Source organism: Pogoniulus pusillus, chromosome 24 (genome assembly GCF_015220805.1).
Source record: "Pogoniulus pusillus isolate bPogPus1 chromosome 24, bPogPus1.pri, whole genome shotgun sequence".
Lineage (NCBI taxonomy): Eukaryota > Metazoa > Chordata > Aves > Piciformes > Lybiidae > Pogoniulus > Pogoniulus pusillus.
The window spans coordinates 15,527,728-15,555,375 of record NC_087287.1 but is presented as its reverse complement, the minus strand read 5'-3'; the positions used below and the strand labels follow the sequence as shown (position 1 = coordinate 15,555,375).

The 27,648-nt window shown below is 38.7% G+C and overlaps 2 long non-coding RNA genes across 2 annotated transcripts in view; one reads left to right on the top strand and one right to left on the bottom strand.

Annotated features, from left to right (window-relative positions):
- Positions 1 to 1,117: 1,117 nt before the first annotated feature.
- LOC135186217 (uncharacterized) lies at positions 1,118 to 3,334 on the bottom strand. The gene is made up of 3 exons (XR_010306769.1): positions 3,201 to 3,334; positions 1,945 to 2,287; positions 1,118 to 1,392 (listed from the first exon to the last, which is right to left on the bottom strand). It is a non-coding gene; the product is annotated as an uncharacterized LOC135186217 (long non-coding RNA).
- Positions 3,335 to 3,635: 301 nt separating this feature from the next.
- Positions 3,636 to 27,648, top strand: part of LOC135186215 (uncharacterized) — an 81,488-nt gene continuing 57,475 nt past the window's right edge. The window contains exon 1 of the long non-coding RNA XR_010306767.1: positions 3,636 to 3,793. This is a non-coding gene — a long non-coding RNA (uncharacterized LOC135186215). The remainder of the gene's footprint in view (positions 3,794 to 27,648) is intronic.

Sequence of the window (27,648 nt, the reverse complement as noted above, 5' to 3'; positions counted from 1 at the left end):
ATCCAACTGTCCTTTTGCTTTCCTTCTTTAGTTACTTGCATTAATGCATGTCTCTTCTTACATTATGGACTTTAAAAGGTGAGAAATTTGAAGTCAATGTGAAACATTATTTGGGGGCAGCACATTGTTCATGGAACATCAATATGACATGGATTATGTTTCCTTTCAGTCAACACTAAATGATCTGCTGATGTGGACAGGAGCAGTTGTGTGCTAAAAAAGTGTGTGCTCTAAAGCGTGTGTTTATATCATGCATTGTACAGCTGTGGGACTCTCTCTCTCTGTTAGACACAGAAAAGTCAGTGAGACCTAGTTCACATTCCTACATCCTGAATGGGACACATCTGCTCTGATGTTTAATGACTTCTAACTGTCATATGCTTTATAGTTTGTGAACGTTAAGGCATGAATCAATTACCTTTTAAAGAAGATAGGAATAGATTACAGAATAGGTGTTGCTATGCATTCTTGACATGCTGAGAAAGCTTGTCTAACCTGTAATACTGCTATGTGCTTCTCTAAATGGAAAAGCAAAATTCATAGTTCTGGTCATAAGTTTGTGTTGTTTGAAAAGATAGCATATAAAGTAGTTCTACAAACACCTACAAAAAGCCTCAATTTGTACTCCTGGATATAATCACTGTTATGCAGGCCATAAACAGCAGATGGCTGATATGTTGTGGCTTACTGCTATGCTTATACCTTTTGCTGTACTTTTGTGACTTAAGGCCTCATTCTAGTATAAGCTTCATTTTGTAGATGTGTGGTAGCCCAGATTCTGCTTTGGAAAAGCAACTTTTCATAAGCTCTCTGTCAATGTGGTTGGTTTCAAATTACTTTTCATATGAGAGTTCTTCAACCACCAGCTCTGCAAACTTGTTCTGGTTACTTAGAGCCAAGGCTGTGCACCTTTCAGTAGTAAAGATGCATCAGACAGAATGTAGGTACCAGTCATAGAAACTGTTTCACGCTGCTTCCAGACTTGGGGCACTAATTAACCGTTCTGTAAATGACACATGAGATAAGGGGCTATATAGATAAGACCAAAGACATGGAGAGCAAATGTCTATGGTAGAAACATACTATTTTATATATATATATATATTTCTCTGATTTTATTTCCATTTTAGTCACGTTAGTTTAATAGAGAATGGCAAATTTTCCATTAAAAAAATATATATACAACTGAAAATTAGTAGAGGTAGGAAGACCTTTATAAAAGGGAGGGCAGGAGGAAGGCAGAACAGGGGTTCAACAATTCACTAGCATGTGATTTTTTGTACACACAGCATGAGTCAATACCAACAGGGGCCTTAAGTCTTCTGCATCCCTCCACTCCTGGTAATTTCACTCCTTAAGTGTGTTGTCAGCAGCAAGTAGAAAGACATTTTCCTATTGAAGAAGAGAAAAGAAAAATCTGCTGGGCTTTACTCAGAGCCACATTAAAAGGAGAGCTTGCTTCCTTGTGGCATTACTTGTCACTGTCTAAGCATGTTATCCTTAGTGTACACTAAATCATTTGCTCTCTATGTGTCATGGCTCTGGAGCATGGGAAATAGTATAAAAAGTGGTATTACAATCTTAATGTATGAGAAGAGCTTATTAGCTGACTTGGAAGAGATTTCTTTTTCTAGCAGAAAAGCATCATTCCAAGGTCTATTAAACATGAAAAAAAATAAAATCACAGTCAGGAAAAAAAAATAAGATCACAGTTTAGTTTTCTCACAGGTTTGTAATAGGTGGTGTAGCTTAGCTGCTGGCATCTTCTTAGATCACTGTATTTCAGCAGAGGATTTTGTCTTAGGCAGACTGTGCCATACAGGATCCCTGCTACAGGAAGAAGGGGATGTTGATGATATTCCCACTTATCCTTTAGTTCTTATCATAATTAACAGCAAAGCTGACTGTGGTCCTAAGCCCACTTTTACAGTCAGTATCACTGACCTGTGTGACATAGCAGAGATCTGTCCACTGCCTTGTACGTGTACTCTCCAATAATCATTTTAACAGTCCCTCTTCCCTCTAGCAGCAATGCTTTCCCACAGAAATTTGCAGAGAGCAAAGGATTGCCTTACACTAGTATTTAGACTGCAGTTGAAGGCTTTGAGATTTTTCATCTAGCATTGATGATATCTCTTTGTAGCTCATTAAGCTCTGTAACCCAAATGAAAGACGCCAAAGGAGTTGTCTGTGAAGTAAATGTGCACTTGATTCTTGCTGTGGTGTTATGGTGCACTTAATGCTGTGTGGTTATCTCGAATGATAACATTTGGCAGCAAGAAGAAAACTGTGGAGATAGTGGAGAGAGGTCTTTTTAGTGTGAACTCATGTCACCCTTCTTTTTGTAACTTATTGTCTGTTGATGAATATTAAAGAAGCCCTTAAGGATTTGGCACAGAATAAAAGCATTATGTGAGCTTCTTATGTCAGACTATCCTTTCACCCTACTGTACACCCAAACCTGCTTTGTGTTGCTTGTTTCTTTCTCAGCTGGACTGATGAAAGAACTTGAATTAAAAAAGAGAAAACTGGAAATGGTTTGCATCATTCTGAAAGTCATGTTTTCTGACAGTCTAATTTAGGGTAGTTCTGTAAAACTCTCTCCACCTGTTATAGGTAACATCTTTTTTGTAACCGGTGCTACAGGCACTTTAAGTGATTATTACCTCGTGCAGACTGATCTTCAGAAGCCATCAGTCCATTCTGACAGAATTAGATGTACTTGTGATGAATAGGACAAAGGCTGGATTTAGCTACTAGTTTTAGCATTGCTGAACTTTACTTTTCAAACTGACAGTGCTTTGCCACTGTACAAATAGCTGCACAGCTATTTGAAAATCAGAAGATTGAATCATTAACTTATTAGACAAAAATTGGCATCTATTTTTCACCTGTCTTTTACATTCTGATACAGTAGAGGCTGTCTTCCTTCAGTACACAATCCTGCAAGTACTTGATTTGCTTTTCCAGTGTCTTTCCACTGCCAACAGTTTTACTGTCACTTATGACCCATTTTTGTCAGAAAAATGTGCCATGAGAGATACTAACCATTTAGCAACCACAACAGATTTACAGTAGCTGTAGTTCTGGCAGTGGTATCAATACATTTTCATATTTTTATTATACATTAAATTCTTCATCCAGAAAGTCTAAACAAGAAGTGGAACCCCTCACTGTACAGATTTTAACACTACTATTACCAAAGACCTCTCATCTTTAGTGCTGACAATCTGGTAACCAGACAACTCAGTAGCACCTTTTCTGCTCTTCTTTCCAGTGTTCCTTTGCTGTTCTGGGCCCTTATGACTCCCTGGTAGAGGTCAGGGAGAGCCCCTCCCCTGCTCTAACAAGATAGTTAATGCAAAACAGGTGGGCATCCAGGGGAAGCTCTCCTTTAGCCTGGGTGGAAAGTTGTGCTGGTCAGGGAGAGCCCCTCCCCTGCTCTAACAAGATGGCTAATGCAAAACAGGTGGGCATCCAGGGGAAGCTCTCCTTTAGCCTGAGTGGAAAGTTGCACTGGTCAGGGAGAGCCTCTCACCTGCTCTAACAAGATGGTTAATGCAAAACAGGTGGGCATCCTGGGGAAGCTCTCTTTTAGCCTGTGTGGAAAGTTGCACTGGTCAGGGAGAGTCTCTCCCCTGCTCTAATAAGATGGTTAATGCAAAACAGGTGGGCATCCAGTCTGGGTGAAAGATTGGGCTGGTGTTTTTCAGTACAGGGTCTGACTTCCTGACTTAGAGATCTACTTGCATATTGGACTTCACAGAGGCAACATCAGAGCAGAGCTTTTGGGGTAAGGAATGACTGGCTGTGTTTTTGCTCTTTATTTAGTAGATAGAGAATGCAGCTGAAAACAACTAAAAATGATAGGATTTTACTGTTTCTAAGTTGATAAGCAGATGCTTTGGGTATCTTAAGTACATATATTCAGCTCTTCATGGTTGTTTAATGTTCTCAGTTTGTTTGCCCTTGAGAGACTTAAAAGTGTTCAATATCTCTGAGAAGTGCTGAGGCATTGTAGAGGTTATCCTTAATATCTTTGGTGTGTTTCACTTTGCTCTGTTAAAGTGGCCTTATTGCTACAGACTGTGGCACTTTAAGAATAAGCACAGACATGTTGGTGTGTTAACTGTTAATGGATAAATTGGTCTCTTCAAGTCTATCTGTATTAGATACTCCTTGGAATAATTACTTGCACTACATTAAAATAAGGAGTGGGCCAGAAAAGCAAGGAGTTCATGAGAGACCTGTAGCACAGGTGTGATTGTTCAGGCAAATTCTAGAACAAACTTTGGGCTCTAATGAGTTCAAAGCAAACTGTAAAAGCTGCTGTGCAAGAAATCACACTGCTAAAATGTTTATATGGGCTAATGAGCCCTGACTTTATTTCAGAGGTTTCTACAGAGTTCTGTTCATGTGTTGTTGAAGTATAAGTCTCTGGAGAGTTTACCTGCTTAGGTTATTACATTCCTCAATCTCTTCAGTTTTACATACATGTGCTAACTACATTTCAAAAGCTTTCCTTTTCACTAGTGGCTAGAATTTGGCCACCTCTTTGTGTTGCTGTTACAGCTTTGCTTCATAACGAGCAGCCTTACTGCTAGGCTTTCGAAAGAGCACTGTGTTCTGGAGAGCTAACCTCCCCTTTTACCATGTCCACATAAAGCTCCCTACTCTGTTTTTGCAACCATTGGATTTAGAGGCTGACTTACAACCTGGAAGGCCTGAATTGCTGGTTTATTTGATCTTGTTCTAATGTAGTGCAGGGGTTATGCTGTTGGAAAAATTGTGGTGATGTGTCTGGGATTTAAGTCTGGGTTGTGTGAGCTATAACTGGCATCTAGTTTTGTTGATGTGGGAAAAAGGTTGACATTCTGGAGGCTGTCTGGGTTTGCCTTCATCTGGCTGAAACAAGGGATGTATTTTCATTCATAATATTGCTCAAGGAGTAATAATGTCCCAGAACTTCTTTCAAGGACAGATTCTGTTTCTGGTGAAATGCTTCTATTAATATTTAGCACAAGACTTAAGAAGTGACAAAGCTTACCAAATCACCAATACTCTATGAATCCTTTTAGAACATGACAATTAGAATTTTTAGTGTTACATAAATATTGAGTATGTCCACAAGGGTTTATCATCTCTCCCTCCTCCTCTTCTCTGTTTGAGTAGGGGAGGAGCAAAGAAAATTGCCATTAGCTGCTGAGGAGGAGTAAAGTGGAGTTTCTGCTCTTGATCTTGCAGCTGCTGGTAGCTAGGAAGGAGGGAAGCAAAGGTGGTGGCTCTGGGGCTGGGCTGGCTGCTGTTTCCCAGGAAGAAAAAAACTTTATGTGTCATGGGACACACATACTGTATTTATTCTGTCTTCCCAAAGCACTTGAAACTGGAAAGGTCTACAGAGTATCTTGAATCTCTGACATTAAAAAAGGGGCCAGAACAAGACCCCAGTCCCCTTTTCCTTGAATCTCCATAACTAATTGTGTTATATTTTGTTGGGGGCTTTTTTTGCTTGGAGTTGTTTTTTTTTTAAGAGTCAGTGAAGCTGTAAAATTTTTCTTCTACTTCACATTTTTCTTCTGATGGGATTTAACATGAAATTCTGGTTTGTTTTACCCTTTGATAGCTCATCTGAGTGATTTATAAAAACTTTTACTGAGGCACCACCATCTTTGATGCTTTGTTAGGAAGCCAAATCCCTCCAGGTGGCTTAGACAGATGCTAGCACCTTGGCTACGCCCTAGTTTGTATACTGTTTTAATGGTTACTAATTACCTATTCAATGTCATTACCATGTTTCTGGTTTTGGCACAAAATTAGAGAGCAAGTTACAACAGTCACACAAAGATCACTCTGTATTCTGCCAACAGGAGACAATAAGAATTGTTAGGATGCTTGCAAGGTATGCTGAGAAGTTGGTGTGTGTACTTTGCTCTTAGAATGGGTGTTTATTTTGGACTTTCTGCATTCTCTATGATTTGTTCCATGACTGGAATTGGAGAACCTGAAAAATTACTTCCTTTTACATGCTAGACAGCAGGTCCATTCTGGAGAAACAGTATATTCCTTATAGTTTGGGATCTGCCAGCAAGCAAAATGAAATCTCCTCAGATGGTTTTCAAAGATCTGTGAATTTTCAAAAGATGTAGTGCCAAATATTATTCTAAGATCAAGGTTAATTAAGGCCAAAATCCCCCCAAACAGTCACCTATATTGCTAGAAAATATTCTCTGTAGTAAATTAATCCTACTTTACAGTGGAAAGAGATAATCCTTGATAAAATATAAAGGAGAAGAAAATTTTTTTGGTTTTCATTTATCTCCCCTGACTGCTGCATGTCAAACTGGAATTTAAAAAACAGTTTATTTCCTTTTTCATGCCTCTTTCTGAAAAGTTTCCTAGTGAATGTCTTGTAGAGAGAGATGGTTTCAGCAGGTCTAATTACTTGAGGCAGAGCACCATGTTAAGGCAGATGCTTTTAGCTTTAGCACTGCCCTGTTTGACACTACCCTATGGGTATGTGCCAATGCTGCACTGCGCTGGGTAACCACACATGAAATACCTTTCTTTGCAGATTGGGTAGAACTTCAGATCTGATTAATTGTCTGTCTACAGCAGGAAGATTTCCTGGCATAACTAAGATGATTAGTACTGTGATTTGTTTTGGGAGCATTGCTATGCTCATAACAGACCATTTTATTTTTATGAAATGCAGCAGTGGAAACACCGTGAGCATTTTGGCTGACTTAAGTTAAACAGAAAAGAATTCATAGTGAAAAGTCAACCAGCCCCCTCTTTAGTAAGATATTATCTACAGTACAATACCTAAGTTCTGCATTTAAATTGTTGTTTAGTTTTCAGAGATCACTTCTACGTGAAAGATGCAATTAATTGTCTGGGGTGCTTTTGATGCAAAAATTGTTGTGCTTGAATTTATCAACTCGTGGTTCACATCTTGAAATGTAGCTTTTGTGTATGTCATCTAGCAAGTCTTTAATGCCTTTGTCCTTCTTGGTTTAGTAGTAATCCATGGAAGAATAAGAGTAATGCTCCCTGTGAATAACAGTAAAGGAGTTGAGCCCATCATCTATAAAAGAACATGCAGATTCTGGGTCACAGGACCCTTTCCCTATGCTGCTGCCATTGGGCAGAAATATGCCTCAGTCAGCTCTCTTGGGGTTGGAGGAAGTTTTATCATACAAAGATTTACTTTTTTTAATCTATTGCTGCTTATTTCTCATTGGTGCTTTGTCTGAATTTTCAACTGAAACTAGTTAAAAGCTTGCAAAAACAAGGGGAGAGATTTTGTTTTAATACTACTGTCAGTATCTGACAGCATATTTACATTGCAGGCCCGATTTGAGATGCAGCCTGCCATAAATTTGGGGGTGGGGTTTTTTGTGGTTAGTGCAGATTAAAACTTTGTTGCCTTGTAAACTGAACTAGCATAATATTTATCCTCTGAAATGCAAGCTCTGGTGGCCTGGGAGGGAGGGGAGACCTTCAGCTAGAGGCTGTGGTGCAAAATCATGCAGGAGACCCTGGGGAGCTTGCTGTACCTCATAGAATTAATTCCTGGGTAATTCAATCTTGTGCCTTAATCATCACATTGCAGAGATCCATTTGAATTGTCACATCCTCAGTGGTGATTCTGTGTGTACCATTGGTGTTTCTGGAGATGTAGCTTGCTTCTTTTTGCACAGGACTGAAACCTTAAAGCTCCCATACTTTTTTTTCACAATGAACTGTGGGGAAAATGTGACTCCTTGTAAGTTTGTTGGGGAAAGGATGTGGGAGGTCAAGTAGCAACAATTAGCCTTAGGCTTTACAGTCCTTTTAAATATGAAAGGAAGATTTATTTTTTTATTTGTGGGTGAGAAAGGGCAGCAGCCAAATAGGAGCCTGGGGTAACTGCAGTGAAAGCATATCCTCAGGTTAACACGGCCAAGAGCACAGCATAGGCTGTTTCCTATTCTGCTGCTTTTTGGACAGCATCCTCTCCTTTATGGAACAGCATTCACCACGGAGCTATATCAGAATGTAAAGTGAAAAGATTATGAAATGGGCATATATGAAATTCAGCTTGCAGGCTAAAGAATAAAGTATCTTGGTTCTTTTAAAAACATCTTTCTTCTTTTTGTTGCCTTTCCTAGAATAAGGGTGACTGCTTTAAATGTCATGGATCTTTAATTCTTGGTGAAGCCATGTTTATTTCTTGGCTACGTTAGGGCTATGCAGACATGCTTAGAACACTCCCTGGCTTTAATGGATGTATGAATTTAAAGTACTTGGAGCCAGCACATTTGTTGTTTCCCAGTTAAGGAAGCTGGCAAATGATGTTACAAATTTTTGGAAGAATTGTGGTTTTGCAGACAATGAAAGCAGTAGTTAGAGCAACACAATGGAGAGATGGTATGGCTGAGAACATAATTATGATCGGTTTTCTCTTGTATAACTGATAAGTAATATGAAGACCTCAAATAAATTATAACTGCAGGATGACACAACAAACAGCTCTGAAGTCTGGCATTTGCTAGATCTAAAAGGCTATGTGAGATCTTGCATATTCTTCATTAAAGGAGCAGTTTAATGACACAGCAGCTATATGCACTGTACCATCCAGGCAAACAAAGCTTACACAGAAACTTGTTCAGAACTAGCAGTTTGTTACCCAAGCTCTGAAAATCCAACAGAGATGAGCACATGTTGCAAATGTTGGCATTTGGAGATTATTCATTTCCATAATGCATGATCTTAATTTTTAAGAGTGTTTTATATTTTTTTTAAAGCTATATTTACACCACTAGAAAGCCCTACAAGCACCTGGCAATTATTCTATATGCTAACCTCACTGGGATGTTTTTAATAAAAAATACTTGCTTTGTAGTTATATGGTAGCAAAGTATGTTTGGCTTAAAAAATTAATTTATAGTATATTTCTTGATGCAGAGTTGTTTGTAGTTTTTCTCATACAAGACTTGCTGTTTATTTTGATATTTGCAAGTTGCAAGTGCTCTGAGAATCGAAGTAGTACTTGGATTTAAAGATACTACACCTACTGAGTAGTCTTCTGTTGCTTTGATTATTAGAGAAGAGAGGGGAAAAGGTCCATGTTTGCCTTCTGTCCATCTTTGCACAATCAAGATAATGGTTTCTAGGATTTTTATTTCTGAATCACATGAGAAATAAGAGAAAGGCCTGCTGTCTTTTATGTTATATACTTGAAAAAAATCTAGCAGTGCATACAGCCATAATGTAGACTATAATGCAGTAGTGGAAACTCCCAGCTCATAATACTTGTGTTTTATTAGGAAAAGGGTTAATTCATGACAGGAATATGTTTTTAATTTTAAGGAATAAATAAAGGAAATGGTTGCATCTTAACAGCTGGCCAAGAGTATTCAGAAAGGCTTGCAAGCTCCTACAGCAATTAATCCACATCAAGAGAAGATTAACTTTGAAGTTTAAAATATCCTCTGTGCCTGAGGAGGGACCAGTTTAAAGTGAATGGGGTGGATTGCAGATATGTAAGAGTGGGAGTTAATTTATGGATATGAAATCTGCTTATTGACTTTGCAGTATGGACTTCTAGATCTTAGTCTTCTATAGTGGATCAGAAGCCTGAGTGAATATGGAGTAAAAAATATCATATATTATCTTTGACTGTTATAGACCGTAAGGAGTATAAATTGCTTGCCTTGCTATATTCATTGCCTGAGCCTTCAGTGTGAGTTTTACAACTTCTAATAATCAATATTTCTAAGTAGACCAACAGTAAACTTGGAAAAGGTACAAATCTTTGTTTGTTTACTCACAATTTTATTCTGCTTTAGACCGAAGAATATCTTGATTTAAGAAAAATAAACAAACCAAGAACTATAGAGGGGAGGGTGAATATTTATAATGAGTGCAGTACCCTGCTCATTACAGAGCAGGAAAATGTAGAGTGAAACCAGTGTAGTTGTCTGAAAGGCAAGAAAATATGTATGCACCCTAATTTGAAGTGGTAGGCAAGTGGAAATGTGCACAAACCATAATAAATTTAGGAATTGCACACCTGGGAGCGGTTTAGAGAAATGTGTCTTCAGAGATGGAATTCCTCTGCAGCCCTGCTCAGCCAGAGAAGTTAGGAGGTGGGCTGAGGTCAGGATGGCTTTGCTGCCCAGTCTATTCTTGCGTCTGGACTCTCCCTTCTGTGCTTCAATCTAAGTTTAGGATTATGGAAGCAAGGTCTTACAAGCAGGATCTCCAGTGGAGTCCTGCTCCACCTGAAGAATGGGGTAGGGTCTTGGCTCAGGATAAAGGTGTGGGTCAACAAATATTTGAAGCTAGATAAGTGATATGTTCTGCTTTGGGATAATGGTGGTGGGTTTCAGAGATGGGATTGCATTGGAGTCTTGTCCAATCCAGAGAGCTGATGGTACAGTGTGGAGTTTAAAGGCTGATACTGATAAGCATTATGTCACAGGAAAGAAAAATCTTCCCATTTGTGAATGCCTTGCTGTAAGAGAATGCCTAAATGGTGCATGCTTCTGGCAATATCCAAATTCACACCTAGTTATTATGCTTCTCATTTAAAAGAGATTTTCTTTTCAAATCTGTAAGTTGAATTGAACATTTTATGCAACTCCAGGATATTTGTTTAATGTTAACTGTTAATGTGTTGAGTGATAGATCTTTATCACCTACTTAAGCCTGAAACATATTTTTCATGTTATTTATTTTGGAAAACCTACTTTAGTGCACTTCTCACTAGTTGAAATAAAGAACAACTTGGCATTTGCTGTGATCAAGCTGTCTGACTTAGAGTGGAATAGCAATTCATTCAGCACAAGCCAAAACTGGGAGGTTTCACAGAAAGTCAGCATCACCATGTAGCAAGGAACTATGCCAATTCAGGAATGCAAATCTTCTGAAAGAAAATTCTGCAGAACTTGGCCTGTATCATGTATTGGCCCTGGCTGGTTTAATTTTTCTGGCATGTTCTCAACTCTGACACTAGCTGATGATGATACTCAAAAGAAAATGGTGGGGAGAAGTATTATCATCGTTGCACCGCTGGTTTTATATACATGCACCTTCTATGTCATAGAGTAATATGCTGACAGATGGTACTTAGTCACCTGTTATGTCTGTTGATTATATGCTTTGATCTAAAATTCATTTTGCTGTTCTTGGCAGCTGAGCTGTGTCTTAATCCATTGATAAAACCTGCTTAATAAGCACTTAGAAAGAGATTGACATCACCAGAAACAGACTGTGTTGGTGAAATCATGACGTGATGCCCATAAACCCGAAAGAAGCCTTGTATTCAAGGCTTCAAGCAAAAAGCTTTTTACGAGAAATAACTAACAAAGCAGTTTTATTCTTGCTTTGCATAGTGAAGTCTGATGCTTCCTTGTATTTGTTTCAATAAGGAGAGGACAGTTCAAATAGGTGCTTTCTTACAAGGAATCTCTATCTTGCCATGCTAGAAGCTTCCTTTTCAATGTGTTAAAGACTATTTGAAACTTTTTTCATCTCCCTTAATTATGTGGGTAAATATAGTTTTGTTGCATGAAACAGCTTTAAGAGCCATTACCTTATCTTAGGGTGGCTTGCTGTGACTATAAGGAACTGACAGTTTGCCATGAGAAATGCAAGTGGCTAAATTTGGGGTTTTTTTTTTGGGGGGGGGTTTCTTGGCTTTTTTGTGTTGATGTCTTCTGAAAAGGTAAATCTTTCTGGGTTTTGATTTTGAGAGCCATGTTACTAATTAAATTCCTTTGGTAATGACAGTGTGACTAATAAGAAGCAGTTACAGTAATCTTTATAAACCTTGGCAAGAGCGAGTTATAAAATTTTTGATCTCTCCAGGACTTTATTGCATTAGCATTTTAGCAAAATCAGGTCTTTCCTACTAATCTCCACAGCTATCTCTGGCCAACTTGTACTGTTACCAAGCTTCCCTGAGAGGGTCATGCAATGCAGTTTTGCTTGCCGTCAGCTGGCTGGCAAGTCCCTTCATCCAATTATGAAGGCATATTTTGTCAGCATGTAAGCACTGTCTTTTGCCAGCTCCTGAGAGCTTTCCAGTCTTGAAGATGGGCAAAGCTGCAGCGAGGAAAAGGCTTTTGCTTAGCGTTCTCTTTGCCTAGGCAACTTGCTTGATGTCCTGTGAAGGAGTGTTGGAGAGAGCCTAGGTATTTAATTTAAACTAGGTGGGTAAAACTACATGACGTGATCCTGTAAGAGGTTGTCTCCATCCTCAGATGAATTAGTGAAAACTGATAGATTCCTTCCAAAGAAGTTATGTTTGTTTTAATGCAAGAAATACAAAATAGTAGACAATGATTGCAGCAGATTTCTGACATATTTAATTCTGAATCCAGCCACAGTATGACGCAGTGCTGTTGCTTAGATTCACATTGAGTTGTGTTCAGACCACCTCTTCTGCCTTTTAAACCAAAGGGACAAGGAATTTATTATTTTATTGCTCCTGTGGGGTGCTCTCTTGAAAATAGGAGCTAAGCATACTTACAAATTTTGCCATATGTGATTATGCAAGTTGTGTCTTTAAAGGTATAGTTCCTGTATTCTTTTTTTCCTTTGATATAAAGAGGAATCTGTTAAAATTCCTGAGCAGATGCTTAAAAAGATGAGTTCAAATTTAATTTATTTTCTTTACAAAGCATATTTAAAATATACTTTTTCCCCCCCCTGATTTGGCACAGGAAAGGCTGATTTTAAAATACAGGCCAGAAGACTATTAGTTAAACTGTAAAATTCTGAGAAGCATGTTAAGGCATGACATTGTTGCACAGTTAACGATCATTTTTTTTGCCTCATTGCTTCCAGAGGCACACTAAAAAGGGAAGGAGAAGGGGGGTTAGGCAAGCAATTCAGAGCTCATACTTAAATGCAGATAGGTTTTAAAAAACAAACAACAAAAAAGGCTCAAAATGCAACCTTTCAGAAACTCCCCAGTCCCTGGAAATCCATAATAAGAAATGCTCTTCTTTATCAGATATTTTTGCATGCCAGCCTTGGGGACATGTGAACTGCCAGACATACCATCTGTCACACAGCCATTTCAGTGTTTGGCTCTGCCAGGAATGTTTACACAACGCAGGGTACAGCAAGGGGTAGATGAATACTAGGGTGGAATAATGCCTACTTGAAACTTGCCTTTTTTTTTTCTGGAAGGAGAAAAATGGATTTTGTATGCATGTGTTAGGGGGAAAGGTCATAGGTATTTCATCTTAGGAAGCTCTCAACTGAAGAAAGGGAATGGACTTTGTAGGCTTTTTCCTTTAGGAAGGCTTTCCGATTCCACATGGGATAAAAAGACACACGAGAGGGAAAAAACCTCCACAATTTAAATGTGCACTTCAGGTATTTAAAAAAATATTTTGTGATAAATGTTCATCCTCTCTGTAGTGACTGCTAGGATAAATTCAACAGCTGTGGGTTTACCCTGTATTTAGGACTATGGCAATTAAAACTTCCAGTAGTTGTCCTCATTTGGGTTTTTTGGGGGTTTTGTTGTTGTTTGGTTGGTTTTATTGGTTTGGGATTTAGTTTTTGTGTGTGTTTTTGGGGGGTTTATTTTTTGGGGGGGGTTGTTAGGTTTTGGTTGTTTGGTCAGTATTTTTGGTGTTTGTTCTTTGCAGCTAAGTTGATTTTATCAAAAAGCTTTTGTTTCTGGGTTATTTTTTTCTCTTTACAACAATAATTATAAATGTGACATGCTAACGGAAAAACATTCTAAAGAGGGCCAGGAGTCAAACATTCCACATCAGTCTGCCAGATTAAAATGTTTGTAGTTTAGCATTTTACACAGTTTTTATTGGCATCTATCCAGATGTTTGCATGCAAAGAATTATTGCCCAATGACAAATTGTGTTGATACAATCTAGTATGTCAGGAAATTTCCACTCTAATATGGTTATGTGCCAAGAATGATACCTTTTGGGAGTAATAAAATAAGTGATGTCTTTTAGGCTCAAAAGATAAATGAGCAGCAAAACAGCAATTTACTGTAATTTTGAAAACATCAGTTTCTTTATCCCTAATCAGAGGTGATAAATATTTTTGCAAGTTTGTGGCTGAAGCCACAAATAATCTGTAGATGTCTGTAAAATACTCTTCCTTTCTGGTCCTGAATAGCAATTTCTGCCTAAGCAGTTCAGATGCCATTGTGCAAATTGCTTTGTGGATGTGGTTTGCAAAATTGGGGTCTGGCTGCGTGGCAGTGAAAAAAAGAAAACAAAGCACTAAGGACTGGATTGTTTCACCACATTCTTCTCTGTGTGTTGGAACCAGTTTCTTTTCAGAGCAGGGACTGGTTTTTCCTCAATGTTTAGGAACTGCTGTGTGTACAGAGTTGCTACTCAACTGCAAACGGAGTAACTCCTCAGTATTTCTAAAAGTACTCCAGCACATTGTTCTAATGGCTTTCAGAGCTGCACTAAATGGAAATCATTTATTTGACAGTTAACCAGAGCCAAGCATGAACTGACAAGAGTAAATGTAACCTGTGATAGGCAAGCTAATGTACTCTGCTAGCTAATGGATGCTATTTTAAATCTGCTCTCCTATCATTTGTCTTGCTTATTTTCTACTGTATAAATACTGGTTTGGAGTTTGTTAGTGGACACTTGTTTCTCCACCTCATTCACCTCCCAGAGCTGTAAGCAGCAGAGCTCTGCTTCTAATCATGACAAAGCTACTGAAATTTTTTGGTGACAATAACCCAATCCTGTAGTTAAGTGCAGCATATCTGGTAGTATTTTCATAAAGCTTCTTCTAAACCTTTGGGCAAACTGCAATAGTGTAAGTAATGTTCATATGCTGAAGTGGTCTGCTTGTGAGAGCCTGATCTTACCAGGCTGACATGCATCTGACAGAAAAGTTTGAACAAGTGCAGATCTGATTCAAAGACTGCTGCAGCCATGCAGGTACATTTTAAGCACAATGGCTGCTGGGTCAGATCTTTTCACTTTAAGTATTTTTTTGTTTCTAAGGAGTTCTAGACCAGGCACACACTGGTCATGGAGAACTGAAAGATATTTCTGTGTTCTGGATTTTAGAACCAGGTGCTGAAAGTCAGTCAGGAAGCTTTGTATGAGAAATCTAAGACCTCTTTGACAAGCTTGCCTTGCAGGTAGTAGTCTTAAGTTCCTTACAGTTTTCCTCTCTGTCTTTGCAGCAAAATCTGCACAGAAGAAGCTAAGCCTGAGAAAGGTGTATGCAAACAAAATGTATTTGTTGTACCTAAGTAGCATTCTTTTGCCTTTTTGGTAATAGAAATATTTCAGTGGAATAAAATGCCAGCTTTTAAGCTAAGAAAGGAAAGATCTTTTCCAATAGAGTTTTAGGCTGAAAATTCTGTTTTCTGAAATAACTTAGTATGTGATGTCTAGGATTTTGGTATTAACTTCAATGGGGACTTTCAGATAATTTAATTCACTTGTTGTCTTTTTATTTGACAGTAAAACAATTGTAAGAACAAGGATTAGTTTGTGTGCTCTGAGAAGAGATTACACTTACAATTTATTGCATTTCATGTTTATGTTGTAATACCACTGACATCACAAAGTAAGTTGAAAAGGCTTAACTTTTAAAATGACAGCCGAAGTCTTAGTGCCGTAAGCTCTTCAGTGATTAGGAGAAATGTTTTCTCTTGAGGAAGAGTGATATGGAAAAATAAAATGCTAGTGGGATTCAGGCCTCTGTCAACATTTTCATTACACAGCTCATGGGTTTTAATCGCTATACTTAAGTCTTGATTTGTGCATACCTCATATTCCTTTATGTTATTTTTTAGTTGTTGCCTGCTGACGGCTGGGCTATGTCACTCTGATGCAGTCAGTAACAATGTAAATGCCACTTTAAAAGAGCAGACTTTGTGTGTTTGTTTTGGTTTGATGTGGCTTTGGAGTGGGGTTTTTGGTTGTCTTGGTTGTTTGCTGTGGTGATTCTTTTCTTTTTGATGCAGTGAAGGGAAAGGTTTCCACGGTAAATTCTTACTAGTTTGCTGGCGTATGATTATAAATGTTTTGTCAAGTCTCATGTAAACTCCTCCTTCACCTATTCTGTCCCTGTGTGATGAGATTTGTGTACCAGTTTGCATGGTGATAGCTCTGTATGTGATTGATTCCATGGTTGCATTGTTGACATAAGATATTGGCTCACATGCCTTGTGAGGAGAAGATAAGTGTCTTTGGTTTCAAGGGCTAGCTCTGTTTGTATGGCGCTGATGATACCACTCTTAACCTATTCAACACCTTTCTTAAAATGGCCTACCAGAATACAGGTAAATAGTCTACTTGGCATGAAGCATTTCTGCCCTTGTAAGAATGCCAGTAACAACTAACTAATCTAACCATCTCTTGAGACATTCTTTTTAAGCAGGCATAATACATATACAGATGTGCATGTCAATCCTGCCTGCTTCATGTCTTACAGTCCTGAAAGGCTGGAAATAACCACATTTAAAACCTGTAAATATATTGCTGTTAAGTAACAAATACAGTTTTAGTGGCTTACTAACAGTTCAGTGTAGTTTATTTACGTCTTGAACTCCATAGACAATTTTATCTATTTATGAAGATGCTGTGGCAGAAATCTAGCCAGAAGTGATGCAAACTGGTCAAAAACTAGAAGAAACGTGGGAAAATGATGGTTTACTTTCTTCAGTAGCATCCTGGCATTGAGATGACACAGGCATATACAACTTTGCTTAAACAAAACAACTGTGTAGAGAAGGAAACAGAAAAAGCATCATAGTTTGCTGCTTTGCCTGTGCCAAGACCTTGAAAAGTTTGCTGCTGCTGTGAGGAGTCTGCATACAGATAGAGGCAGTTACTGCTGGGGAGGCAGAGCCACTTCAAAAGCTGTGCTTGGTCTTTCCATTTATGTACCACTTCAGCTGGCTTATCATTGTTCTCAACTCCCTTTCTTCCTGTTCCTGCTAAATCAGACTGGCCCTGGTCCCATATTCTCATTCAGGCTTGCTTCTGCTGCAGAGAAGCCCCGAAATGATTTGGATGTGTTGGCTGCCCAGTGATTTATGTAGAATGAGTTACTGACCTTTCCACTTCCTTAGAGGCAGCGATTACTTCACAGCTGACATTACATGGTGTAAATAACATAGCTGAGAGCTGTAGGAACTGAATGAGTGAGCAGGAAAACTGAGTGAGCTTTCAGTTCAGCCCAGCGTGACACAGCCAGTGTGTGGGGAGCAGTTTGTTTGCCTTCCCTTCAGAGGAGTTCCACTCTTGGGATGAGCAGCCTACCTTGTTCTCCAGTACATGCAGCCAATTCCAGTTTGATGAAACACAACACAGAACACATTCAACCTCCTTGGTTTATAGAAAGCATCACACAGTGCTGACACCAATAAGGATACTGCTACATGATGATATTTCATAGACTTTGTTGCAGGACATCTCAGTAAGAGAAATAATAACAAGTGGTTTGGGCTGTTTGTTTTAATATCTACTTTTGTTATAGAGTGAGTGACCTTCTGCAATTTCTTCTTGTTGCCTGTAGTCTCCCTTTTCAGTTGCCTTGCTTTCTGAAGACTTTTTCAAGAAACAAATCTGTTTATGTTCATCTATTGATAAGCAAGAAAAAGTCAGATCTATGTCAAGCTGAAAGCCAAAAGTTCTCCATGCTTATAATAAAACAGCAGCAATAACCCAACACTTGAGAGCAAAACATTGCTGCTGCCATTTGTTACCAAATGTTATGGAACAGGGTATATAAGCCAAACAGGAGTCTTGTTCAGTAGTAGATCTTGTAGTATTTTTCTTGGCAATCATATTCATCTTCATCTCTCTTTTTTTTTTCTCTGCTTCAACTTAGTTACTTATTGAGTAAGCTGTCCTAACAGGAGTTCCCTTTTCTTGGTACAAAAATTGGTAACATTATTAAACCTTCCTTCAGTTACTTGCTCTTACGAGAAAGTGTTGTTTGGTATTTCTTTTTCTCATCCTACTATGAGGTCTTCCAATTATTCCTTTCTTTAGTCTTGTACTTCATTTCTCATCAGCTTGCAGCATGCTAAGAGCTTGCTGGTTTCAGACATGTGCTAGTACTTTTGAACTGGTTGCTGTTTACATGTCAAACGTTAACAGAGATGGTTACTAGAATTTCATTGCTGTCTGTTTGCAAAGAATGTGATTTTTATGATGGTGTTTATGGACGCAATGATACTGGGCCCACTTGTGTGCACAGCAGAGGTTACACAAGTGAGAAAGGACAGGACCTTCATCGTGAGTTAAAAGGCCTTTTAAGAAAGGCTTCCATCTCCTTTCAGGCCTTGACAGAGTTGCTCATCTGTGAAAGTTTTACCAGTAGAAACTTGTTGGAAGGAAAGCAGATCCAGGAGCCTATTGTGTAAATGTGGGGAGACCTTGTCTGAAAGGGAAAGTAGATGTTTTAGCTTGTCCTGGACTCTAGGGCTGTTTTTACGTATTTGAGAGAGTTCTCCATGAGAAATTGAATATTTGTGACTAAATGAATCTGACTGAAGTTATGTATTACTCTTTATCCCTGCTCTCACAAACACTTATGTAGTATCTGTGTGTCCATCCAAGGGTCATTAGAATAGGAAAGGAAAATAAGAGTTTTGTTTCCCTGTTGGAAAAAATGGCCAGAATTAATGAAAACAAGAGATTTCACCAAACCACTGGGGACATGTAACTGAACACTGACAGGAAAATGGATTCAACTTGTACCTGTCTGTTGGCTAGAGTTGTTTTTCAGTACATTTTGAGCATAGATGATTTAAACTTTTATTATTACTGAATATTTTTTGGGTTTGTTGGAGGGATGACGCATACTTCCTTGTGGGTTTTTGTTGTTGTTGTTTGGGGCTTTTATTAAGAACTACTTAATTTCATCCTCCAGTAAAATTCTTTTCTGCCTGAGTGATTTTAGCTTCATTTTGAGCAAAATACGGGTTGCTACTTTGACCTATTCAAAGAAGTGTCTGTGCACACGTATCACATCACACACAAATACCCACATCAGTCTTTAGGCAAAATATCAGGCTTTATTTTCCAGAATTAGAAACAAAGCTGTAATGGAAATTCCATAACCATATGTTGACACTCCATTTTCTCTAGGAAGAAAAAATAATTGACTATGATTTTTTTTTTAATGAAGAAGCTTGTGAATTTTGTGTTTAATATTAAGAGAACAAAAATTCATAAGTAAATGAAAAAAGTGTGTCATTTTTTTTAATATAACAGAATTCTAAATCCATTCAATTAACAAGCTGATTTTACTTGATTTAAGAAGGTTAACTAATAGTCAAAGAATATCTGAAAGTTTTTACTTGACTTTTTTTGTTGTTGCTGTTCATAAGTGGTGTTCAGTCAATGAGTGTCATTGAGTAGTGAAGCAGTATTGCCTTTGCGAGGGCCAACTCTTTATAGATTGTTGTGTGCGCTTTTTGTGGAGTTATCTCTGTGGACTGCAAATGCCAGATCACCATTCTCTGATGAGGGTAGCTTCCTTTGGCAGATCTGATGCCACTTTTTGTTCCTGCTTATTCTGCATGTTTTGTATAGGGGAGGTGGTTGGGAAAAGGAGTGGCTCGGTGTGCTCAGTATCTACTGAATTATACTTACCATTTAGATCAGAACGATTAATGCCTGTTACCCTGCTTAGATTTCCACTGGCTTGGGTTGAGCTGCGCAATGCATAGCTGCAGTTGTGCTCAGCTGTAGATATAACATTCCCCAAGAATTCCAGTTTCGGGTCAGCAGCCTTGTCTCTGTACAGTATATACGAATTTCAGTGCATGCTATTTCATTAGCCTTGGTAAGCTGAAATCAATATGGGTTCCTGCACTTCTAAGCAACGTACTCTATAAGCAACTATGCAAGACAATCTCTCGGGGGAATTCTCCTTTGTTGTCACTTGAACTATATGTAATGAGAACCACAGAAAAAAAAAACGTCCCTTCAAAGAACATATTCACTGAAGTGCTTGGTGTGATTCAGCACTGCCTTGAAGGCCAGGGCAAAAAATATCTTAAAAGGAGGGGGGAGGAAGAGGGACATACACAGACACATGATTGTATCCAGTCACTTGAGGCAAATGTCAACAGCTTCAGGCAACACAAGTCAGGTATTTGTGTCATAATGCTTAGATTAGAGAAAAATAAGTGTTTTCTTTCAGAATGAGGGTGTGTACAAGATACAGGAGGATTAATTCTGGATACAATTACTGTTAAAAAAACCTAACATGTACGAGTTGAAACGCTACTCACAAGCATCTCACAGGCAATTACTTCTATCTGTAGAGGTTGAAATGAATTGTGTCATTTGATTTACAGAAGCAAAATTATTTTAAACAAAAACACCTGCTGTTTATTGAATACTTGCAGACCCCTTGTGTTTTGAGAAGGTGAGAATTAGTTAACAGCAAGTAGAAAAGTGTGCTCTTTTATCTGAGAAGTAAATTTCAGCCAAGACAGCAAAACAAATGGAAAAAAAAACAACAAATTTGTATTTTGTTTTACAAAATCTTCAGTTTGACTGTACTGGCTACTCAAACAATGCCTGGAAACAATTCCATTTAAATAAATAAACTTTAGGAAAAAAATTAATACCTGATAGAAAGTAAACCAAGAAACTTTTGTTTTGCAGATCAAGTTTTAAAAGTCATGACTTTGCCTTTTGTAGGCTGTGCATTGTAAGTATGTTTTACAATTGCTTCTTAGATTGGAAATGCAACCTCTTTTCTATCAGGAGCATCTCTACAAAGTAGGGATTTTTTAATCTTTTCACAATTCAACACAGTAATGTATCCAATTTATTTGAAGATTTTCAAAATCCCAGTGGCTAGATAAAAGCAGCCACCACAAAATCACCTCCACTTTAGCTGAATGACCTGCAGAACGAGTAGTATCCCGTCACTTGAGGCAAATGTCAACAGCTTCAGGCAACACAAGTCAGGTATTTGTGTCATAATGCTTAGATTAGAGAAAAATAGTTGGGAAATAGGATCCTGAATTTGACTTCCTCTACCACTCCTTTTGGATTTTCAACTTGCTGTAAAAAGTGGCAGGACTGAACTTGTGCAAGCAGGCCGAGGTCTTTCTGAGTGTGTCTGAGAAGCACAGGGAAAAGGATGTATAAAATGTTTCTCTTGCTCTTGCGTAACTGCATCAACCCACTGGGTATGTGCTTCCCTCAGTCCCTGAGCAAAATTGGACAGAGGAGCAAAGCTATGGTGCTCTCCCAGCTCAGTGAGCAGTGTTAGCATTGCCTTCTGTACATGACTTTATCTTTGAGCATAAAGAAATGTATGCCTTACTGAGTTAAAAGCATAATTAAGCCCATAAAAGAAGGATAATTCTGTCCTTTCGTAGTGATTAATATTGTTCTTTGGAGCAGGGGAAGGAGGCAGGCTCTCAAAGCCAAGTCATTTAATCTCAGAGTTTGTTGAAAGCATATTGGAATCAGATTCATTCTGTCATGTAGTTACCATGGCTTTGAGGATGCTGCAACTGCAAACAAGCGATGCTGGAAGATATGCTCATGGGTTTCTCTGCTGCTGTTTATTTGGGCTGTGCCACAGGCTGCAGTGAGCACAGAGAACAGGTGCCTTGGCCCGTGTAACAAATGATTATACATATAGTGGTTATTATATGTATAAAACAAATATTGGTTCCTGTTTGGAATATACTTCTGCAAGATTAGTTTGCAGTGGAGGGCAAGTGGATAAACAAGAGGTGGAACTTGCTTTGTTTTTTTGGCTAGGACTGGTGATGTCCTTGTTCAGTTAGTGTGTAACTGAGAATCATGACTTCATTTTGAAGAGTAGAAAACCAGTAGTTGATTATTAGAGCAAATTTTCTTAAACTCTTAATCTACTCTGTATCTGATAGTGCAACACAAATTGCACTTCTCCAGTACACAGGTAGGTTAGACATTGCAATTACCTACAGTCTGTGTCCATCCCTTTATTATTACTGCAACAAGAAAAAAGGCAGGATAGATGCAATTTTCCTATTAGAAAAAAAGCCAAATGTTTCCAGAGACAAGTGGCAGGGCTTTATGCTCTTTAAAGATTCTGGAATAATGCTTCAGGAAGAACAATATGCTCCTGTTTTGTTTGTTTTCCTCCAGGATGGCTGTGGATTTTTTTTTTGGCTCATGTATAACACTTGAGGTGCATCCCTTTAATGATTTGAACATACGTTTGGAGGATGCCACTTGCACAGCACTGTAACTTACCTAGTCATCGTTGCATGCCTTGTGAATAGGAATTCTTTCAATGCCTTCATTTCTGAGGAGCTGCAAGTAGTAAAGGAGGGATAATAAATGATGTCTGCTCAAAGCTTGCTTTTAGTTGTATGTATGTTAGAAGAAGTAAACTGAAAAGGGATTATCTTAGAACATGCTAAAAGCAGAAGCGTGTGACACTTAAAAACGCCTGATTCAGAAGAGAAAGGCTTTGGAGCTGGCTACATACTGGGGTACTTCACTTAAGCTTAGGTACCCACTTATGAAATACTGTCCCTAGGCTACTTGCCCTTGTGAGCATGCAGCCTTTGTTATCTTTTTACATGACTTTTAAGGCAACAAATGGCAAAAGAATGTGTGGAAGCCTCCTCGGCGCATCCTTAATACTCTTCTGTAGTTTTCAACTTTTCAAGGCCACGCAAACAAAGGCATCCCCCTCTCCTTGCGCCTGCAGGCGGTTAGGGAGTGCTGCCGAGGCGGCAGCTGCCCGGCGAGACAGACCTGCGAGTCCCAGCAGCCCCGGGGCTAGGGACGGGGGACGGCAAGCACCAGAAGCGTCGCCTGGGAGGATTGCCGTCTGCTGCTGGTACATGTGCACTCGTGCGCCTGTGTCGGGCGCTGGGCTTTGGCAGATCTGCGTCTTTGACAGCGTATTCTAGGCTTTAGAATTCAAAGCACTTGCTATGTACTTACTTATTTTTAGGGTGGCGTCATCTCTCTCCTGGCCCGACCTCACTGTTGAGAGTATTTTTCACAGGTTTCTGGCAAAAGTTTTGGTGCTTGCAAAGTATCTCACAAAAGCTAGCACTTTGTAGCTGTGGTCTAGCAGACGGGAATGAAAGTATGGAAACTAGAGGAGTCTTTTAATTCTTTTCACTGCAATAAGCCCATACCAGTGATGTTAGAAAACGTTAATGGTATGACACAGGTAATACTCTGATTTGATTCCATTGCTGCATGGAGAACGGAAAGCCAGACACTGGCCTTAGTTTTTTCTATAGAGCTGAGTATTTATAACTGCATTTATTGCATATTGTTTACATAACTAGTAATTACAGAGTGGTTATGAAAATTCCAGCTCTTTGTACCTGAATAAAGAAGTCTTCTCCATCCAAAGTGCTTCCATTCTTCACCTTTTTGAATTGCAACTTATGGCATAAGGATTTCTGTTCTTATTTGGGTCAAGACTTGATGTGTGACCTCTGTCACCACTTTGCAATTCATTTTTTTAATTACAATAGAGAAAACACAGTACAACCTGAAAAACTTTGTGAATTAGACAATCCTTCTGTTTCAGTCCAATGAGATCAATTACTATAGCCTTCACAATCTGAGGTATGAGACAATTTTAAAATAGATCACTTTTTGGAAACTTTGGTTATTACTTTAATTTCACATCCATCCTATTTTAAAACTAGGATCAATAGCCCTCTGAAGCTTGGCGTGGGGACTCATTTATTGCTTGGCAGTACAAGTGCAGTGTTAGCATCAAGACATCTTTGTTATCAGCAGAAATTGGAATAGTTATGGCAACCCAGGCAGGAGCTAGTGAACAAATTTGCCTGCACTTCTTGTTTCTCCTTTATAGAATGGTGCTGTGCTTATTGGCTGGGTGGTGTTCACTGTACTAAAAGTGTCATATAGAGACTCTGTCTATCTTAAAAGCAATCTCTATGAGTAGGTTGTTAGTTCGTCACCACCATGGTATTTATGCCCTGTTAGAATGATAAAAGCTAACCCATCCTCACTCCTACGTACTGCCTTCAGAGTGTTTCATCCTGCAGCTTCTTAGAAGTTGTAAATACGTGCATCTGAGGAGGAGGGGTCACCAAAAGAAATCCATTTCTGTTTTCTTCCAGTTCTTTAGCTGGCATTCAGGCAGTAACTGTCTCCTCGGGAGGTAAATGGGATCTCTTCCTTCCAGAACAGCTGCAGTCAGTGCAGCCTGATATGCTGGGCAAAGGGCTCTCAAGAATAATGCTAGGTACTTCCCCATCCCATGCTTCCAGCAACAAAGGGGGTGAAGTATCTGACGCTGGCAGAATCTGCTGTCGTGTGCTGAGGGGAACTGAGAAGAATCATCAGTCACTTTTTTAAATGACTGATGGGTAGGAAATCATTTGATGTTCATCTGTGAACAATTCCTAAGATGTACCGAGAAGTATCTGGAAGCAGTATATCCTTGTTGTATTATGGATACTAATGTACCACAAGATATTCTGAAACATGTGCTGCTGTGAGGTAACTACCATCCTCCAGGTACATGAGGAATAAATTGGAAATTACCCTGTTTTTCAAGCTGGTTCTGTGGTTTATGTCAATTTTTACCTTTCTTGAAGCAGGGAAGTAGATGATGCTGTATCTGCTGCTGTTCTTCTCCACAAGCAGGTATGGGCAGGTTGAGAGAGTGAATTGCCTTCATAGGTTGGCAATGTTGGACAGAAAACAGGTTGCAAGTGTGTATACTGTGTGGGGAAAAAAAATAGCACAGCTCTTTTCCTTCCAGTGTTGAAGTCTGCTCCTCTGAAGATCAGTTTTCTTAGTTCTTCCTTCAGTGGTAGGGCTTTAGGCTCTTAGCTACTGCCTTTTGCAGTGTCACTACAAAAATCTTACTCTAAAATATAAATGGCTTAAAAGAACTGACACTGGCTATATCAGTTTCTCATTCTGATACCATTCATAATGACTAGTTTCATCACTGGTACATTGAGACTGCGTATGTAGTACATGTTCTCTTCCATAGACTACATAAGAAAAAGTGCAATAGCACCTATTGGATTGTCTTTCTATTTTTTTCTGTCTCTGACTTTGAAGTATTTCAAAGAATCTCTGTGGCAATCCATTATTGATCTGCATAAAAGTGTGGAAAGCACTTCCCTTCAGTGCCTGATCCCCCAGATTACACCGTGTGAAACTAACCACCTAGTAACCTGCAGAGGTGAAATCAGTGAGCTATTCCACTACAGAATTGTTGGTTAGAATCTGAAGCATTTTTTTTAAACTAATGTTTACTTGCAGATGATCAATAGTGACACATTGTGACCTTCCTTAGCTAGAGTCAACAAGTACTTCATACTACTGTGTATTAAATCCTTCCTGGTCTACAACAAATGTGCCATTCATTTTCTTCAGTTAGTCGTGACTAGCCTGACAGTAGAGGGCTTTCACTCCTGTTTGCATGGCCATCCTTTGTATGTGACTGCTAAACAATGATGCACTAACTGCAGAGAATGATGTGATCAATTCATAATCTCAGAGCTACCAACAGCTATATCTATTTCAGTGGGCATGTTAATGAACTCTTAACCTGTTAGTAAAGTCGTTGCAAACACCAGACTGATCTCCTAACTTCACTTACTTAAGTTAAAGAATGTTCTTCAATGTAGAAAAATAACTGTGGTTAATACTAAGGCTGCATAAATTATACAGTTAATGTTGTTAGTGTCTACAATTCAAAGCTTCCTGTTTCACACTGAGCTTTTGGTACATCTCTGTATTCATGTGTGCTATTTAATGCTCTATTAAGCAATGTTAAAATGCCAGAATCATCCAACAATACAAATCATTCAGCAGTAGCATCCAAAGCCTATTCATAGTTCACTGAGACCAGGCATTTCCTGGCTTGTTTTTGTTTGCAGTTGTATGGGATGCTTTCATCTGCTGGATTACACCTATTGTTGTTTGTATTCAAATGATACCTAAGAGAACACCAAACTTAGCAAACATGGATGGAAAAATTCAGAACAACAGTCGTGAAAACAGTCTTTTCTATTTCACTTTCACTTCTTGAGGTGCTTGCATATGTCTCTTGATGTTCTTGCTTATTGTCTTTTTGCAGCTCATGGAGAACCAGTAAAATTAACTTTATTACTCTCTTTCAGGAGTTGACCAATAAACAGAGCTTTATCAAACTTCTTTACAGTTGAATATTAACGTCTATAAAAACATTAATTCTTTGATTATTTAAGCAAAATGCTTACAACCTGTCTGGGTAAACATCTCACGGCAATTAAAATGAGTCATGACCTAATTAAGTGATTTCCTACTTCATGCAGTCATCCGACTGTGACATCTCCATCACTATTTCCATGCAACCTCAGCCAAGAATTTGGGACATTTGTTTGAAGGAAACGGCTAAAGCAGAATTTATCTATGTGATACTTACCACCATCAAGTCCACAAGTGTCACATTTCTGGTCTGTCTAGAGGCACTCAATGTAAAATACATCTTCTAAAATAATGAGGATGGCAGAAGAACAATATACTTACTGCAGGCTTACAAAGACTCCTCTCAATATTGTTTCACTGTACTCAAAGGGTGTACCCCAATAATATATAATTTTTGAACCACGAATTTATTGCAGATACATTTTAGTGTGAAAGTATTCAAAAATAGAAAGGCAAAACCTAGTGCTTGGTCAAGCTGGTCATTTGGTTGGTTGGTTTTTAATCAGACTTGGTAAAAGTAGCAGAATTGATGGCTCAGAATTTGCTTTCCTGCTTTGCATAGAACAGGCCTTTTGTTTCTTGTGTGTAACTCGACCTTCTCTCTCTTATTCATTCCTTCTGTTTTTCCCAGTTTCTTTCATTACAGCTGTCTGTCGCCTGTTTATTTTCACAATCTGTAAAAATTCTAAGCCAAAATGTTATCTATCACTTCTTTCCTAACATCCATATCTTGTACAATCATTTATGTCTATATGTCCATTTTTCTTACACTCATTGTGAAAAGAAGTTTCTAGCTTTCTGCTGGATGCTGTAGCATGAAAACACTTCAGCTGAAGGTTACAGTGTGGAATGGTTCCCTGGTGCTCTGGGCATGCCACGGGGAGAGACTGTGCAGCACTGAATTAATACATCTTGCGAGAGGATTTTAAGGCCAGGTTAGATGGGGCTCTGAGCAACCTGATCCAATGTGAGGTGTCCCTGCCCATGGCAGAGGGGCTGGAGCTAGTTGATCCTTGAGATCCCTTCCAGCCCAGACAATTCTGTGATTCTATGAAATCTAGGGATAGTCTATGATTTTTTTTTCTTCTCTGGGTTCTGGTCAGCTGCCTTTTTCATTATTTCTTCTGGGGCAGGTGTGTGTGTGTGTGTGACAAATAATACATCTTAAGAGTATCTTTTTTTCTTCTTTGTCTGAGAGTACCATGTGTGCACTATTTTTTTCTTAGATGATGACACTTTCTTTTCCCTCTTCCCACTTCAAGCCTCTGTGAATGTCTTTGAGTCCTTTGCTTCAGTCACACAGTTTGAACACTATGCTGTTGTATGAGACTACCAGCTTGCTTACAACATTTTTCCAGAACAAAGTATAAATTATACTAGCGAAGCTCATTTTCTGTTTGCAAGCATTTTTTTTTTAATGAAAAGTGCTTTGATTATGAGAAATTGATTTTTGCAT